The sequence below is a fragment of the Parasteatoda tepidariorum genome, chromosome 5 (genome assembly GCF_982258835.1).
Source record: "Parasteatoda tepidariorum strain Cologne lab strain chromosome 5, Ptep-v5.0, whole genome shotgun sequence".
NCBI lineage: Eukaryota > Metazoa > Arthropoda > Arachnida > Araneae > Theridiidae > Parasteatoda > Parasteatoda tepidariorum.
The window spans coordinates 115,433,363-115,451,827 of record NC_141759.1 but is presented as its reverse complement, the minus strand read 5'-3'; the positions used below and the strand labels follow the sequence as shown (position 1 = coordinate 115,451,827).

Below are 18,465 nucleotides of genomic sequence, written 5' to 3'. Positions count from 1 at the left end.
TGATAGACGGATCATGGGTTAGAGTCCCCTTGTCGCTAGGCTAACCGTGGAAGGTCTTCATGGTTTTTCTCTCCTCGTAACTCCCATTTCACCAACACCATTGTCTGCCTGAAATTAGAGTTTATTGTAGGAAATCGTTATCCCACCAAGCAATTTTCGGTGAAAAGCGAATTTAGCCTAAACTGTAAAGTGGGCAAATATAAAATTGAATTTCGTCATAAAATTTAACGCATTGTAAGAAGCATTTAGATCACGACCGCCCTCCAAACATTTTCGTTAGCTCGTCGCTTAAACAAAAGAAATTTTGCCGTTAGCGTACTCATTGTAAATCGTTATCCTACCAAACAAATTATCATTAGCTTCCCCAAAGTCATCAAGCATAAGAGGAAATAAGTTTTGTTATTTTTTTTAACCTAATAGCAAGTCCATTATAGAAAATCGTTAAGCAAACCATTACCCCCGAAAAATATTTTTAGTCCATTATAGTATTTACGAAGAAACGTTTTAGATAATTTTTGATCTACAAACTGAAAGTTTGAATATTTTGCCTTGAAATTTAAGCTACACTACCGGTCAAAAGTTTGCGAAAATTTTGAAATCTACAAAGAAAAGGTCTAAATTCAAATGTTCACAGAACTGCAAAAAATCATTCAAATTGAGTGAAAATTTGATATGTTCTAAAGTGAACCCTCTACAGTTAGTTACATATGATCAAATTGCAATTCTTTGTTTCTTGCGAACTGAATCCAGTTTTTCATCATGGGTTGTTTCTATGATGAAAAAAGTTGTTAAGTTTGAACACTTGCCAAACTTGTAAAAAACATTTTTTGTTCTTTCTGCTGATAGAAAATAGTTATTTGAACCGTTCTATGTAAGCCCTCAAAATTTCAGATTGATTTCATTTTTTTTGATGAAGTTATAGAATTTTGAAAAACATGTGTACTATTCTCGATTTTTGAGCATTCCACATATGCGGTCTTTTGGTCCATACATCTTCTACCAAAGAACTTTTTAATTTTAATGTTTTCCATATTTTCAAATAATTAATGATTATTATAAAACAAATACTTTTATTCATTATTGTAATTATTATTGTTATATTTATTGCTCATGTGTATTAGTCTTGTTGTGATATTTTTACTTTACATTAAATTAAAATAAAAAGTTATAACAATAATTACATAAATAATTCTAAAAAAATAATAACAATAGTATAAAAAATTCGCATTTTTACCAAACTATTTTATTTACAACAGGTCAAATATTTAACATATTCTTATTCGTATTTTGTAATTAAATAAATTAACATTCAAATCTTAGATTCCTCGAACCATCCACCTTTTGCTTTTATTATAGCCTTACAAATGCGTGGCATTCGTTATAACAAACCATTAATCACTTTAAGTGATATAGAGTTTCATTCCTGTTGTAAAATGTCCCATAACTGATTTCTATTCGAAATATCAGAGCATCGTTTGCAAGAACAAACAAATTTTCGATGAAATGTGACATCTAAGAGACATTGTTTTAATCATATTCATAATAAATTCTTTTTAATAACAATAATTACAATAATGAATACGAATATCTGTTTTATAATAAATATTAATTATTTGAAAATATAGAAAACGTTAAAATTAAAAAGTTCTTTGGTAGAAGATGTATGGACCAAAAGACCGCATATGTGGAGTGCTCAAAAATCGAGAATAGTACACATGTTTTTCAAAATTCTATAACTTCATCAAAAAAAATGAAATCAATCTGAAATTTTGAGGGCTTACATAGAACGGTTCAAATAACTATTTTCTATCAGCAGAAAGAACAAAAAATGTTTTTTACAAGTTTGGCAAGTGTTCAAACTTAACAACTTTTTTCATCATAGAAACAACCCATGATGAAAAGCTGGATTCAGTTCGCAAAAAACGAAGTATTGCAATTTGATCATATGTATCTAACTGTAGAGGGTTAACTTTAGAACATATCAAATTTTCATGCAATTTGAATGATTTTTCGTAGTTCTATGAACATTTGAATTTCGACCTTTTTTTTGTAGATTTCAAAATTTTCGCAAACTTTTGACCGGTAGTGTATATAAGGGAAACCCACTTGTAAATGAAAGTGATTAATGGCCAATACAAGTTTTTAACTTAAAAAAATCGCCAGGCTTGAATTTTGCTTTTAAACAAAATCCATAGTAGGCAATCCATAACCCCACTAAAACGTTTTGTTTAACTTCTCTTACAATATGGCCTTGACAAAATATTGCGATTCTTTTTCCCAGAAACCGCAAGCTTAAAGTTTGCCTCCTAACGAATTTTATCTCAATTCCGATCAAAAAACATCAGTTAGAACTTTGTCTCCCATTTTAGCACATTGTTAGCCCATTAAAAAATTTTGTCCTCTCGTTCACCCTAACAAAATCTAATTTATCTGAAGTTTATGTAAAGTTAATTAATTTCAAGTTCATGTAATTTTTCTCAAACTGCAGTATTTAAATTTTACCGAAAGCGCCAGTTTTTTGTATAAAAAATAATAATGAAAAAAACCATTATCGCACCAAAATCTTTGGTTAGCTACCTCGCCAATAAAAAATAATAACCAAAAACAATACCCAAGCAACAATTTTACTTTGGCTCCAGTTCTGTCGTGCAATATGAAAAACAATGCAAGTGCTTCGTTACTGATTTCAATAAAAAGTGGCTTCACAACTGTTTTTTCTCTATTGCTAATGCTATAAACGCTAAAATGGATTTTTCTAAAACTGATAAAACAAATTTTTGAAAAACATTTATTTCCGATAGTAGCTTATAATAGAAAGATGCCAAACATATCTCAACTTGAATTTTTTTTTTGTCCCTTTTTCTTTTACATGGCAGAGGTGGCCAAAGAATGGTGGCCTAAGGCTCTTATAAGAACATGCACCAAGGGTTCATTGAGATGCCTACATTTTTCGATATTGGTCTTAGAATGGCTTTCAATACTGGAACAAGATTCACTTCAATCTAGAACCCATATATATATATATATATATATATATATATATATATATATATATATATATATATATATATATATATATATATATATATATATAGACACCCCACTATTCACCCAACATTATAAGTCTATAAGGATCCTACGTACAAGTCAATATTGGTCCATTACTGAAAACTATTCTAGTACTTAAATTAGAAAATCTGGACATCGCAATATTGTAAACAGACATCCAGATATTTACCAATATTGTAAGCTTATAAGGGTCCTACATAGAAAAAAATATTGTTCCATTATTGAAAGTTTTAGGACCAATATTAAATATAGGCACTCCAATATATCCTAAACCTACAAGGTTCCCATATAGAAATTAATATTGGTCCAATGTTAAAATCGTCCCAGAACCAATACTGTGAAATTTAGACACCTGATTATTGGTCCTATATTGTAAGCCTATAAGGGTTTTATATAGAAATAAATATTTGTCCAGAATATAAGGCATTCTAGGATCTATTATTACCATTTTTTATAGTTAATATAAAAATTTGTTAAAATTGCGCAGGCTTGAAAGAAAATTTTATTTTAGGATCATTTTTTTTTAGGTCATTCACAAAAACAATTTTACAAGGCAGATTGCGTGAATAATTAATTTTTGCTTACAGTTTTTTTAACTTTCAGACGTAACAAAATTTATTTTAGAAATATAACTAGTAGTAAAAAAAATTCAGATGTCACAAAATTTTTTTTAATTCTCGAGTGAGCTACAAAATGAGCACAAAATTATTTATAACTTAATCTTCAAAAACGAATTACATGAGACTTAAAGTAAAACAAAAGTGAAAATAAATTTTATTAAGCTTTAAAAATAAAATTTGCAAGGTTGTTTAATATCAATTGCATTGTGGGGAGAGTCATATCGACAAGTCATCTATGAAAATGTACCCCAACATTGAAGCGAGTTAACATATCTTATATACTAGTAAATTAGAATTGTGTGTTTCATCTGTAACAGAATTCGGTGAACCACTACTTGATTCATTGCTGTTTTGTGAGAAGCCGGGAGAGCTGTATTAAGGTCACGGTGGTGGTGATCGCCCCTGTGTTGCCATTAAAGGTCGAGTGTATACTAGCCGACGTTGAGAATGATCAATACTGAGCAGCAACAGTGCGAGGAGATGGATAACGTCACAGTCACGAGTAGCAAGTCAACTGTACAATGTAGACCTTCCTTTCGAAGTAGGCTTGTGAAGAGCGAAATGGAAGTTTCTATCACGTCCGGGTCACCAATGTGGCGAGAATTATATTGAAAATGTCAGCTTTCATCTATAAAAAGGTACCCCAGCATAAAATCGAGTTAACATGTATTACATACCAGTGAATTGGTATTGTAGTTATGTATTGGTAGACACACTACAGAATCACAAACGTTGGTGACAGCTAAAAGACATTTCCTTTACTTCCAAGACTACAAAGAACATTATTAATCTTGATTGAAAATAAGATTCTGGACTGATGATATAGAAATAACTGAACTCAGTGGCGCGACAGCCCATAGAGGGCCAAGGCCTACTGTGCCCATCTCAGTTTTCTTGACCTTGGGCTCTGGAGTGCAGGAGCAGATGTTCCGGTTAGGGGGTCAGCCGAACGCGAAACTCTCAGTGTTTAGTTCCCAAGCATGCTTGGTACTCATTTATCGATCCTACTGAAGGGATGAAAGGCTGAGTCAACCTTGCCCGGCCCAAGGATCGAACCAAGGACCTGTGGCACGGGAGCGCTACCACTCAGCCACCGGGCGTCATGATAGTCCCCAAATATTCGATGGGTAGTTTTGTCATTCAGATATAAAAATTAACTAAATTCCAATTTCCACTTGAGTAAGTTAAAAAGTTCAGTTTGGAGAAGTTCGAAATTTGAAAGCGAAACAATTGCCATAAAACCTCCAACTATAAGACTTGTTTCAGATTTAAAGAATTTTTTTAATATTCATGACTATAGTTCTATTTTCGACTCAATCTCTTCATATTAATAAAATCGATTTATCAATTATTCTGTTAATTGATTAATAAAATTGAATATTAGTTTATGATATTAATTAATAACTTAATTTATCAATTATTTATATAATTTACTAATAAGTATATATCATGTTTCCTTAGTAAATAAGAGAAGTAGGTATTCTATAAATAATCTCTATAAAAATTAACATTCTGGCTGGGTTTTTTTCCTGAAGAAACTGGCTGAAAATGAATATTAAAACAAAAAAAAAAATGAAATACGTTTGGCAAAATTGCTATATAAAAAATCGCATCTATTGGACCAAGATCCAAAAAAAGTGCATCATGATGAATGCGACATTAAATATACTAAATTACCAAAAAGAAACAAAAAAAATTTAATTATTTAAAAAAAAATCATTTGTAAAAATAAATAAATCGACACGATTGTACCATCTTTTCAAACTGTTTTGATATCAAGTTCGTAAAGTATTAACCTTTCATACAATAATAGCAAAAACAAATGCAACTAAAGGAATAAATTTTGCTGTAGAAACAATGAATTTGCATGAATAACATCCCATTCTGATTTCATTCAAATTTAGCATCTCAAATGGACTACTTAAAAAAAAAAAGAGAGAAAGTGAGAACTCTGCATAACTTTTGTTCTAATGATCGGATTTAGGAAAACTAATAAGTGTCGGTCTGAACAGCTCAAAAGGGTGAACTCAAGAGCTAACTAATTAATGCTAACAATTGACTAATTAATATATATTATTAAATTATGTTATAGTATCGGAGACAATACATTTCTTCTGAACTTTTTTCAAATTTTCAGTGAATTTTTTAACAACTTTCATTAAATTTTACTTAGATTTTTTTTAAACTACTATCTTAAAATGCTAAAGAGTAAAAAAATGCAGACAATCTAACACAAAATTTTCTAAATTAAAATTTATTTTCACTAAGATTCAACTTTCTTGAAAATGAGATGATTATTTGAGTACAAAACATATAATTAATTTATAGGTATATGCATGTATAATAAAGTACATTAGTTAAAAGCTTGTAAAAGTATAATTTACTTACGACTAATAATCAGAAATAAATTGCTTGATTGATTTACTTATAATTTCCATCCAATCAGATCTATAGTATAATTAGGGTAGTTCTTAAAATTGAGCCTTTGGAGGGATTTGGGTATAAAAATAATTCACATTAGTAATAAAAATCTATAATAACAATATCTATAATGAAACTGCGCAGAATTGATGCAGTTTTAATAGGTACCAAATAGACTAATAAAATACACTGTACCATTAGTACTTTTGCTACCTATTAAAACTACACCAATTTAAACTACCATCATACCAGCAGTGCTTATTACCAAAGTTAATGAAACATTGACTTTATTAAAAGTACCCTCTTGTGATAAATTATTTCTGCTGTTTTCTGTTTTCCATAACAGTAGACGGTTTTAGACTTTGTCCTAAGGGGAGTTCTTTAAATAGACAAACTAAAAGTTACTGTCTCATTTTTCCCTGCTCTTATGATCTTTTGCACCGTGCACACTTACATTTTGAAAAATATAAGTATCATTAATTTTTTTAATGAATTTTTTATTGAATTTTATGGTTTGAAATGCCTACTACCATATTTATATATTTTATTTGCAATTTTCGCAGAACAAGTTGCGGCCTTCTTTTCTGATAATGTGATACTCCATAATTAAGGTAAGAATTTCATTCTCATATTCCATAAATTTTAAGATCTAAACCTGTTTCCATCAAAAATTCAATTTTAACTTCTCAATTAAGATTCAAAAACACTTTTAATTTTTTTTTCTAGTTACAGTAATACTATTTATACTATATAAAACCCTTAATAACTTTGCTACCGGTTCTTTTTGCTAGCTTTCTTTTTTCCGCTCAAAACAGCAGATTTCAGAACACAAGAGGAATACTTTCAATAAACTTGAATTTTGATGTACACAATCTTTTTCATTTTCCTTAACTTAAAAAGAGCTTATTCATCTAAATAGTTAGTGGAAAAATACCATCAAGAAAATTTTTCGCTTTTATGGATGCATGGCAATTTTCTTACTTTATACGAAAGTAAAAAGTACGTATTTTTACACGCTGGTCATTAAACGTCCCCCTGTCCAATGCCCATCAAACAACGAGGCTTAATTAACTACCATTTAATCAGTTGTGAAAATCTGTAGAATTGATTTAACTCCTTTGCAAATTTTATTTTATAACCGTCGTTGGACATTCGACCCAATTTTAGGGATTTACAGCAACTAATGTTCAACAACTGCGTAGCCTTGTAATTTTGAACCCAATTCAGAAGACAAGGGAATTCCTGGATCAAGTATTGGGAGAAATTTGCCTTCGTGAAGTACTTTTTGATTTAACTAACCCGCATTTTCGTTTCATAGAGAGGAAAACACGAAAACCTCCCACGGTTAGACTGTCGGCAAGGGTCTAATCCATGATCCATCTACCACTGAGGATATTTTGCGTCGCCACTGTGATCGGTGCGAGACGGATGCGAAATTCGTATTGCTCAGCCATCGCTAGGGTTCGAACCCAGTTCACCTCATGGGAGCACTTTATCCCCAGAGCCACCACGACTCCCCTTTGTAAATTGGTGAGAACGAAGAAAAAATACATTTCCCTCAACAGAGGGTGCCACCCAAGATGAGGAATCCTTATAATAAATACTAAGGAGACGCTTTTTGTCTATCGTTTGACAACTATTTTAACCCTTTAACGGGCCCTTTATTTCTAGTAAAGGTAAATTAAAGTATTTCTGGAATTGAAATTGTTTTAAAAACAGTAATTGATATATATAAAAAAAAAACTCATTTAGTTTATGAAAATGCCATTTTTTTGGTGATAAATGTATTTAACATGACCTATTAGGAGCTTACTGACTTTTATTTTTCTTTATTTATAAAATAAATGCCTTAAATGCTACAAACTTCAAAAGGAATTATGTATTTTATAACTTTTATACGTTTTTTAAAAGTGACAAATGGCTACCAATTTTATTCAAACTCACTTCAAGAAAGCTGAATTAAAAATGGTAAAACGTGGTGGTAAGTATACTTACCACGGCCTTCAAAAGGGTTAAAGCCATCAAACAATTTAAGATTGAACACACCCCGTTCTTTTCTGGAAAATAAAAACAGATGTGAGATGTATGTTTAAAGATGCATTTACTTAATATCGTTATAGTTTGAAAATTTAAAAAAAAAAATTTGGATTTTTATTTCATCCTATAAAGTAAGAATGACTACGTACTCTTTTTCTAAACATTTATATAAATGCATTGAGTCTTACCCGATTTTTTTACATCCGTCAGATATGTTAAAATTTGTTACAACTATACGTTTCTTAAAATATTAATACAACAGTAAAAAAATTTTTTTTACAATTGCGCATGCTATATTCAGTTAAAAGTATTATAATTTTTATTAATTTTTTACTATTAAGTTGAAATAATAAGAAAAAAACTTCGTACCGAAAACCTTTGGTTTAGTAGATTTGAAAACATTTTTTTAAAGTTTTTGTTAAAGTAGATTTATTAAAATTTTGTTTGAAAATTTAAGATAATACAAATATAAGTATTTTTTGAAATTAAAAATATTACATAATTTTTAAAATAATTTGATGCTATTTGCAATCTCTTCTGAAAATATTTTTATTTATCCTTGGAATTACTCCATGCATGTTGGGATTTTAATGTTTGGATTGGGTTCAAAAATTACACTCCATCAAGCCTTTATGACAAATCAATTTTAAATATGGGCATTGGTAAATCAAAAATAAATGCAATTAAATAGTGTCGTTGTTCATTATTTTGCTATTGAAATTATCTTAATGATAACAGCAACCAATTTTGAAATTTCGAATTTTTCGTTCTATGCATTGAAATTTCTTGTGAAAATATTATTAAGTAATTTAGTGTTTATTACATGCCAATGGCCCTGTTAATTAGACTAAGAATAATTTATTTTTGCTTCATTCATAAATTAATAGATTTCCAGCTTTATCGCTGTTTTTTTTCTAGAAAGTTTAGCAAGAAACGCATCATCAAACTTTTATATTGGTTTTTCATTCAGACACCGAAATACTCTTCAAAATATATTTTTCTTAATGTTATATCTTGAATCGTATATTCAAAATTTGATTCCTCGAAAACTATTCAAACGATTTTGTTCGATTTTTGTATTGAAATTCGATAAATTAAAGTTATCAAATTAATCTATTGATTACTTAAAATTAGATACTTTAAAATTATAGAAGGTTTCTTTATACCTCAGATATCAAGTTTTTTTTCGGTTATTACTTAATAAAATAATAAATATTTATCAGATATTATTTTTTAGCCTGAATTTCGATAATTAAATTTTATAGGTTAAAACATAACTATTAAGATTGAGTCCTAAGAATCCAGAAAAAAATATCCGATCATTAGATCATACGTTATTCGGGATGTTCACCCTTTATTTTGTGAATTGTATAAATTTAGAAAAGTAGTAAAAACAATAGCGGTTTTCATAATTTTAATCGCCACTTCTAATTTTTTTCAAAATGTTCTTTGCAATACAATTTAAACAATAGCGTTGAGTGCTTCAATATTTTTTTAAAAAATATTTCGTAAGAAAGCTTAATTCTTTTTTTTTGGATGCAAGAAGAGTGCTATATATAATGATGCTATCACAATCAATATTTTTACAATCGCTGTTTTATTTAATGATTAAAAAATGAACCGAAATAGGCAGTTATACTTCATTAGTAATTTTCATAATCCGTATTACCAAAAGCTTCTTAAATTTTTATTATTTTACTGCTTCAAAAAATTATTACTTTTTCAAATATTAGTTTCCTTCCTTTAGTTTAATTTCTAAGAAAGTGTGATAATTATTTCAACATTGTGTTATTGTCCCCTAAAAAAACAGAACATCATTTTCCTAACCATAAAAATCTTTGCACTTTAACTGTGTTTCATTAAATCAGCTAAGTTGTCGCTACATTGTTTCATCTGATATAGTAGTGAATGACATAAATATTAAACTATGACTTAATATTGAGAATTTACGGATAAATGCAGCTTTATTAAAGTTTGAATTGCTATAATTTTTTTGCAAATATTTGATCATATATTAAACAATCTTTTACTATGTTGTGAAAATGATTAATTCTTCAGATAACCCTTTTATTTTGCATCTTACAAAATAGAAAATATAATATTTCTCAAGTGGGGGGGGGGGTGATACGAGATTTGTCATAGGAACTGTTTCCCCTAGAAAACCAAAATATTTTTTTTTAATTTGAATTTATTCATTTAACCTTCAACTTTTTATGCCAATTTCGACATCAAATATTTAATTTAAGAAATACGACATTATCAAATAATTGCGTATTTTCAATTGTTTAATGCTTTTTCATTTCCTCTTAGAAATTAAGTACATAAAAAATACGTTTCGCTTCTTTGAAATAACATGAGTGTTTTATTAGTGTGCATTCGTATGCGAAGGTGTGACCAAACTTATTATCTATTTTACGTAATAGCTATTTTAAATGCTAGTTATTCGTGATTTTAAATACGTAATTTCTGTGAAAGCTCAGCTGCAGCCACAGCGTAATTTTCATTGCTTCCAATGATGGACCTGCGAGGACTTGCACCAATCAAATTCGAAAAATTAAATACGTTAGAACCGTACTTCTTTTCTCAACTAACGATAAAAATAGTTGCTATTATTTTTATCGTTACACTACTTGTTTACACTACTCTACAGACTACAAAAAAGGCAGTGACTACAGTAGTTTCACTTGCAGTGCACTAGTTCTAAAAACTGTAAGAAATTTTTTTTTGTCTGAAACGAAATGTATCCCCTTGTTAATGTTTTTAAATTGTGTGAATAGTTTATATGCATTTTTCACACTATCTAAGATCACATTAATATTTTTTTAAATAATTAATTAATATAAATATTTGTATATCATAGCTTCAAAAAATCTCTACCAAAGTTTGCCATAAATTTTGCTGGTCTTTGTTTATTTTAGAAGAAAGCTATCTTAAATTGTTGCACTAGTCATTATGGACGTATTTACCCAGCCCATTATTTATTATGGAAGTTTTTAAAAAGGGCTAAGTTTTCCCTTTTCAAAAATAAGATACTTTTTCTTTACCAAGTTGATTTTCGTCATGAATTATGAAAAAAGACATTGTTCCATGCAACGTTTTCAAAATTAATTTAACCCCTATCTACTTCGTCGTACTATTGGGTCGTAGTGTATGAAAAAATCCATGCATATTTGCTGAAATACTTGGGGGTCCGCATGTGCGTATACTGAGCTGTATTCGGTGAGAAGGATTTTTGCCCTCTCATGTGCAACTTTGCTGTATTTTGCAAATGATTCCCATTTTCAGACTTCAATTTCCGCCCCAGGAATCAAACCGCAAAAAATCTCTCGAACTTTCGCAGATAACAGGAACCATTTAAAAATTTTCAAATTTTTCCCTAATAGCGATAGAAAATTTTATTTCTCTTGTTAATTTGACCGTTGGTGACGCGCCATCGTCTTCGTCATTGGAAAGCAAATGGCCTTCCCGCGGTATTCTGTTTATAGTTCAGTACCCTTATCTTCGAACTTGACTTTGGGCTCATTCACTAATTGCGTGGTTTCTTGTGGGTCTCCAGAGCACTGAGGAATCCCAAAGCTTCATCACCTAAGAATTTCCCTCTTTCTTTTATTCATTAAATTTAAGAATTAATTGAGAATTTTAGGATTAATATTTCCAACTGACGAACCTTCCACCAATTGCATAAATGTTTTATAAACTTTTATTATCCTTTAGTACTTTTTTTCCCATTGGCAAAATGGATCTTGGTTTCGATTTCAGACTTCCTCACACTTTTCAACTATAATAAAGAAGAGTAATAGTGAACAGTGCGCATGCGTTGCTATGGCAACCGTTGCTGTTTGATATTTTTTTTAAAATTCTTTTGTTCACTTTTAATTTTGTTATGTGTTAATTCAGTGAGTTTGTTTTTGAGATATGAGACCAGAGGGATCCCATTAGCATTTCTTGAGCTGTGTATAATATTTTCTTATAATATATTTTCTTTACTCTGTTTTTTAAATTTAAAATCTATAACTTTAAAGATGCAGAGTATAGAAGTTTTGGTTATACCTATAATTTTAATTAATGTTATTATAATGCTTTTTTTAATTTATTGTTCTGTTTTTGTCCGCGAAAATAGTAACTTTGTTAATTCATGAAAAACTCTTGGAATTAGTCATAGAAAATCATGAAAAGTCATGAATTTGAAAATACAAAATGTAGCAGATACCCTGTATATAGCATTTTATTTATCAATTTATTTTAGTTAGCTGTTTTGCACAATAAAAAACTTTTTCTTGGAATTCATGTTCTTTTGTCATAAAGAATCGGTCAAGGCTAATATTTTGAAAGTCTTCGTTCTTAAAAAAGTATTATTATCGAAAGATTATAATTTTCTAATTTAGAGTATTTTAAAGCAAAATGATTATTTGAAAATCTATAATAACTGATGTTGCTTATTTTTCTTTTAAATTTTCATATACTATATATGCTGTGTAAAATTAGAGTTTATTTGTAATTAAAATACTATTCAACAAACTCCTTGTATAGTAATTTCCATTTTTTTAAAATTAATATAAGAAATAACATTATTATTTGTTATGAAATTATAAAATAGATATCCTTTAAAACTAAACTCTATTTTCAGTAGTCCATTATGATTTTTCTGTAATTCTTACTTCTGTTTATAGGGTGGTCTTGTATTTGTGTGCGGTACTAAAGATACATTTTACTAACATGTTTTTCTTAAATTTATAAATTTACATTGTAGAATCACTGTGTTTTCTGTCAGAGTGTTACGGGATGAACGGATATGCGTAATTGCAAAACAAAGACCAGATTAGTCTGAAGAAGAGGTAAGTAATTTAAGTATACTTGTAAATATTTCTTCTCTTGTTCTATAAATTCTTAATTTTGTAATTCTCACCTTATTCACTAGCTTTTTCTTTGATTGATATATTTTTCATTTCTTAGCTTGCAATTTAACAAATATTTAAAAAAATTTACAAATTTAATATAATTGATATTTACATTAAAGTATTACTGTTCTATCAAATTTAAAATTACTATTAAGTTATAAGTCATTGTTTAATAAACAGGTAAGTTAACTAATTTGTCATGATTTTTATATCAGTAAATTGACAATTAGATGCATCTTTCTATCTCTCAATTTGAAAGTTGATAATTAACTGATTTATTACAATTACCATATCAGTAAATTCATTATAAGCTGAGTCTTTGTCAGTCACATTTTAAAAACAAGTAAACTCACCAGTTTATAAGGATTTTTACACCAAGAATCACTAGGGAAATTTCCAAAATGTCAATGTACACAAATTTTAGAGGAAAAGTTTGTATGGGTAACTTTTTATTTTGCAACTAGTAAAAGTTTCTAGCACATTGTTATTTTGTTTTCCCCTAATTGTCAAGTTTTTAATTTTTGAATTTCCTTCCAATCCAAGCCAGCCATTCTAAAGTGAAAAAAACTTTTCTTCAAAGTATACCTTTTTTTTTTAATTTCTGGTATGCTTTTAAGTTTGCTGATTATACAAATCTAAGTTGCAAGGTCAAACTTAAAATTAGTTTACCCAAATGGCATCCGTCAAGTACAATTATAACAACTAAAAAAAAATTCAGGGAAAAAAAATTATTTTCAAATTCTTTTTAGTCTTTTCAGGTTGCCAGCTACACATCTTAAAAGCTAAAAATTAGTTTTTCAAATATGGTAAACATATTGTCTCATTAAAACTTAACGATAGTATTTTTTGCTAATTATGAATCTTGAATCAGAATTCATGAATACTTTCATAGTAAATTTAGTATGGATGTTTTTAAGTTGTAATATATGACTATGAAGACCCCACGTGCCATAATTTTATGAAGATGTCATACTAACATATGCACAGCACCAGCAAAATTAGATGTTAAAGACGGCCCATTTGAAAATTATTTAGTTTCTTTAAACTAAATAATTGTCAGATAGGCCGTATTATCATATTTAGTGCTGTGGGTAAAGAATGGGTTTTCACAATATTACTATTATTATTGGTACTTAATTATTATTGCTACTATAAATATTACATTAATGAACGTGACTTGTTTCTCTTAATTTTAAATTGAAATGATTATGAATTTCCAGCTTCTCATTTATTCTTTATTAATCAGAAAAGAAATAAATGAAAGGAAAGTCCAATTATTAATGAAAAAAAATTACTCAACTTATCTCCTTGAAAGCCCTGAATCTTGGAAACAAGGTTTTATCTCCCCTGCATCTTTAATTATCATTGGTTGTTGAGGAAACCATCGATTTTTGGTGATTAGGAGTCTCCTCTTCTCTTTAATTTTACCAAAGTATATAAAAATTGCTTGAGAACTGAGAAGCCTAATGATCATTGATATGCTGCGTCTCAAAATACTGCTTAATATACTGTATTTTAAGAGAAATGTTCATAAATGTAATGCTTAAAATCTTATGAACCAAAGGTAATCCTCTCAAAACTATGGCAGTACTAAATTTAAAAAAAAAATTATGTTTTGGCAAAACTGCTGCATGGTGTTCACTATATTGTATTCTATTTCAATTTTGACAATTTGAATTCATAAAACAATTTTATCTTAATATTTAATCTTAGATATTTATTTTTTAAATTTTACTTTTATGTTTGTTTCCAAGACATTATTAGGCTAAAAGTACCAATTAAAAGTGTTGAATTCTGCCGTGCTTTTTTACAAAATATTACAGTATTGTTAAAGTTTTTTCACTCAATTTTTTTTGTTAAAAAAATATAATTGTGTAATTTGCTTTGTGATGATAATTCTTATGAACTGTTTCTATTATACTTTTTAGAGTTTTCAATGGATGAGTACTGCAAGCTATTGATAGTATTCATCAAGTTGGAATTTGCTGTCTTGCTTTAGTTTTGTCCAATTGTTTGCAAAAGTAAGTAAAAATATCAATAGAAAAATAGATTTTACAACCAGTTTACTCTTGAAGGTTTGCTTTTTTCAATTAGGATTATTTTGTCATATTTATCAAAATATAATTTTTGTTCACTAGTCAAATAAAAACTGGATGGTCTTACTTCAAAATTGTAACATCTTGTGCAGATGTTTAGTAATTATGCAGGCAAGTCTGCCTTTTCTGCAACGATTTTTTTACTTTTCTTCCTAATGGTGTATTTGGTAAGCATTAGTGGTTAGTTTTTTTACTCTTAAAAATTTTTTCACTTTTTTAGTGTTTTTTTTAAGATGATTAAACTGAATTTCTTTCTGAAAAATGTTTTGTGCATAAAACGCTGAACGTGAAAAGTCTATTGGATTCAGTCTAAATGCTTTATCAGTTTCTTCACTGTATATTACAGGGTGCGTAGTGTAGCGTTTTTAAAAACTGCTTAAAGGTGCTTATTTTTGATTTATGTATTTTATAAGCCCTTAAAGGTGTTTTTTTTTTTTTTTTTGTAAATAGTGCTTAGTTTTCTATCTTTAAAGAGATTTTTTTCTTTGCCGAGTCGATTGCTGTTCTAAATTACAAAAGATGCATGATTTTCGCTGTAATATTTATCAGAAACTAGAATTTATTGTATTTATGTTTATAAATTTTAATGATCGAAAAAACAATTTTTATTACTGTACGGATCCTAATTATGATTTTTGTTTGTGAAAGTGCTTAAAAATATTTTTTGAGTTCTTAAAAAGTGCTTATTTATGTTGAAAAATCTGTCTACGCACCCTGTATTAGTTTATAGTATGCATCTATGGTTTTTTAAGGTAAACACCATAAGGTAAGGTAAATCTCATGGTTTTTTAAGGTAAACACCAAGATCCTGCATGTGGGTAGCATATTTTTATGTTACCCTCACACATTTTATGTTATAAAAACACAATCGAACTGAAGATCAGTTTAATCTTTTGCTTTAAATATGAATTTGATCATGGTTGGGCCAAATCTATGTGCCTGAAATATGTACTACTTTTTTACCATAAACAATCTTTGATGTGCCACCTGCCACTACCTATTGTTGTAGTACTTTTAAAGTTAATTATTTTTCATTTAATACCAATTTCTGATTTTTAAAAATGAATAATAACTGATAGAGGTAAGAATAAATTTGAAATGTTATATCTTTACAATGGAAATAAAACACTCATTTAAGGACAAACAAACATTAAAAAAGAATCAAGATGTTTTTACTTATGCTGCTGAGCAATACTTGATTTGTATAAAATTCATCTCAAAAATGAATGTAGGGTTGATTTTGCAGGAATATCTGTTAGATGTATTGTGTTATGTAGGATTATGGCTAAAAAAACACTTTTTAAAAATGTCTATTAAAAATCTTAGAAATATTTACCATATATTAAAATATTTACCATAGATAAGGAGGAGTGTTTTACAAGTTCTTTCAGTGTTTTTTTTCTCTATTAATTATGATTTATATGCTCGGTGTAATTGATATATTTAACATGGCTTATTGTACTTTTTTTTAACTTTTTGAAAATTATTATTGTATAGTAATGAAAATTTTTAATTTTAAATTAGATTTTTAATTTTTTTTTTGCCCATAGGAAGCTGTCACTGTTGTTGTTATAAAGTCATGGCCTTACTGATTACATTCCAAAAAAGAAATTAACTGGCATAAGTAGAGCCCCAACTCCTGAAATGATAGCTTATTTGGATTTAAATGTTAGCACAACTGGAATGCTTATCTGGTATTAAGGTATAAAAATATTTTACTGTTTTATTTGTATTCTTAAAATATTGTTTTAAATGAATTGGGATTAGATATTTATAACTTTATTCAGTCTATGTATTTTGACTTAAAAAGAATTTTAGATGTCCCATGCAGCATCAACCTTTTTCTGTACAAGTATGAAACTTGCCTGTGAATTATATTCATCAAGACATATAGCTCTTTACCTTGATCCTTACTGTGGTTTAGGTTTTACCTTATGGTGTTTGAATAGGTAACTTCTTAACTTTACTCACATCAATTAAATTAGTAAAGTTTTTTTTCCTCTTAAATAGTTTAAATCATTTCCGATTTTTTTACATGTGTTATATCAGCAAAAGGAGAATTTACATTGAATTTTGTAAGTCGAGGCAATTAAAAAAATATATCTGACATCAGAATAGTGAATAAAATCCGTTCAATTAAGAGAAGATTACAAAATAAAATTTTCAATTATGTTTTTAATTTAGTCAATGAATGAATGAGGTTTTCATTTTATCCTTGTCTTGTTAACTTTATTTATAAAGTCTTCTACTTGAAACATATAACAGCATGAAGTATTATACATTTCTATTGAAGTTTCTGAGAATTAAATAACAAAATCTGCAAAAGCAATTATTTTTAAAAACCAGCTCCTAATATTTTCATTTTGCAAAAAAAAAAAAAAAAAAAAAAAAAAAAAAAAAAAAAAAAAAAATTCTGGTAAAAATAAAAAAGTATTTTTGAGAGTTTATTCTCTTACTTTAATTTATATAGTAATTATTCGGAAAATTAAGTTGTTTCAGTCTAATATTTTCAATGTAAGGCTTTTGATTATCATTTTTGAGCCTCTTTACAAGTGTTGCTTCCTTAAAGCCTCTCCATAAGTTAAATAATTTTCTTTGACTTTCACACTAATAATGTTTTAGAAAGTCTATTTCTATCACTATTATATTAGGGAAACACAAAATCCTCTTAATTTGTAACAGATTTGTTTGTTGTTTGAACTGGACCATTTTATTCATTTATTAAAAATTCGGGAATGGCGTTCTTTTGGGAATTTATTTTTGAAATATCAGAGTCCATTAAAACAAATATCTTTTTAATAAAATTGTAATGTGCTTACTGTTGACTACCAAACGTTAATTTTTTGTATAATTACAAATACACTATCATAAATACCGAAATTACAGAAAAAAATTTGAATAAAGCCAACATTGTATAATGCTTTCTGTTAATCACTGATATTTTAATGATAATGTTATCATTAAAATAGTATCATTAAAATATCATTAAACCCGTTCATGGAAATTTTGATCCCTGAATAAAATAAAAAAAGGTTACTATTTTTATCATTTAATAAACTTTTTATAGGTATTTTTTTATCAAATATTTTATTTCTTTCCATTTTGTTCTCCACTAACCTGTTTGGTATTTTTCAGTTATCAATTTTATTACAGTGTGCTTTTCATTAGTGAATGTTAAACGATAGATAAAATAATTTAAAATACATTAATTTAATAATATATCTTTTAAACTTGAGCTAGTGCAGATATTTTAGACTTTGTTTTACTTTAACAAAAAAATTTTTAAATCTTAAAATTCTTATTAAAATTTCTATTTAATGCTTT

At 28.1% G+C, this 18,465-nt stretch overlaps 1 long non-coding RNA gene across 1 annotated transcript in view; it reads left to right on the top strand.

The window, feature by feature from the left end:
- The window catches only part of LOC147810041 (uncharacterized), a 56,664-nt gene extending 38,442 nt beyond the window's left edge, over positions 1 to 18,222 (top strand). The window contains exons 6-9 of the long non-coding RNA XR_015433564.1: positions 6,674 to 6,721; positions 12,898 to 12,982; positions 14,974 to 15,066; positions 16,692 to 18,222. This is a non-coding gene — a long non-coding RNA (uncharacterized LOC147810041). The remainder of the gene's footprint in view (positions 1 to 6,673; positions 6,722 to 12,897; positions 12,983 to 14,973; positions 15,067 to 16,691) is intronic.
- The last annotated feature ends 243 nt before the right edge of the window (positions 18,223 to 18,465 follow it).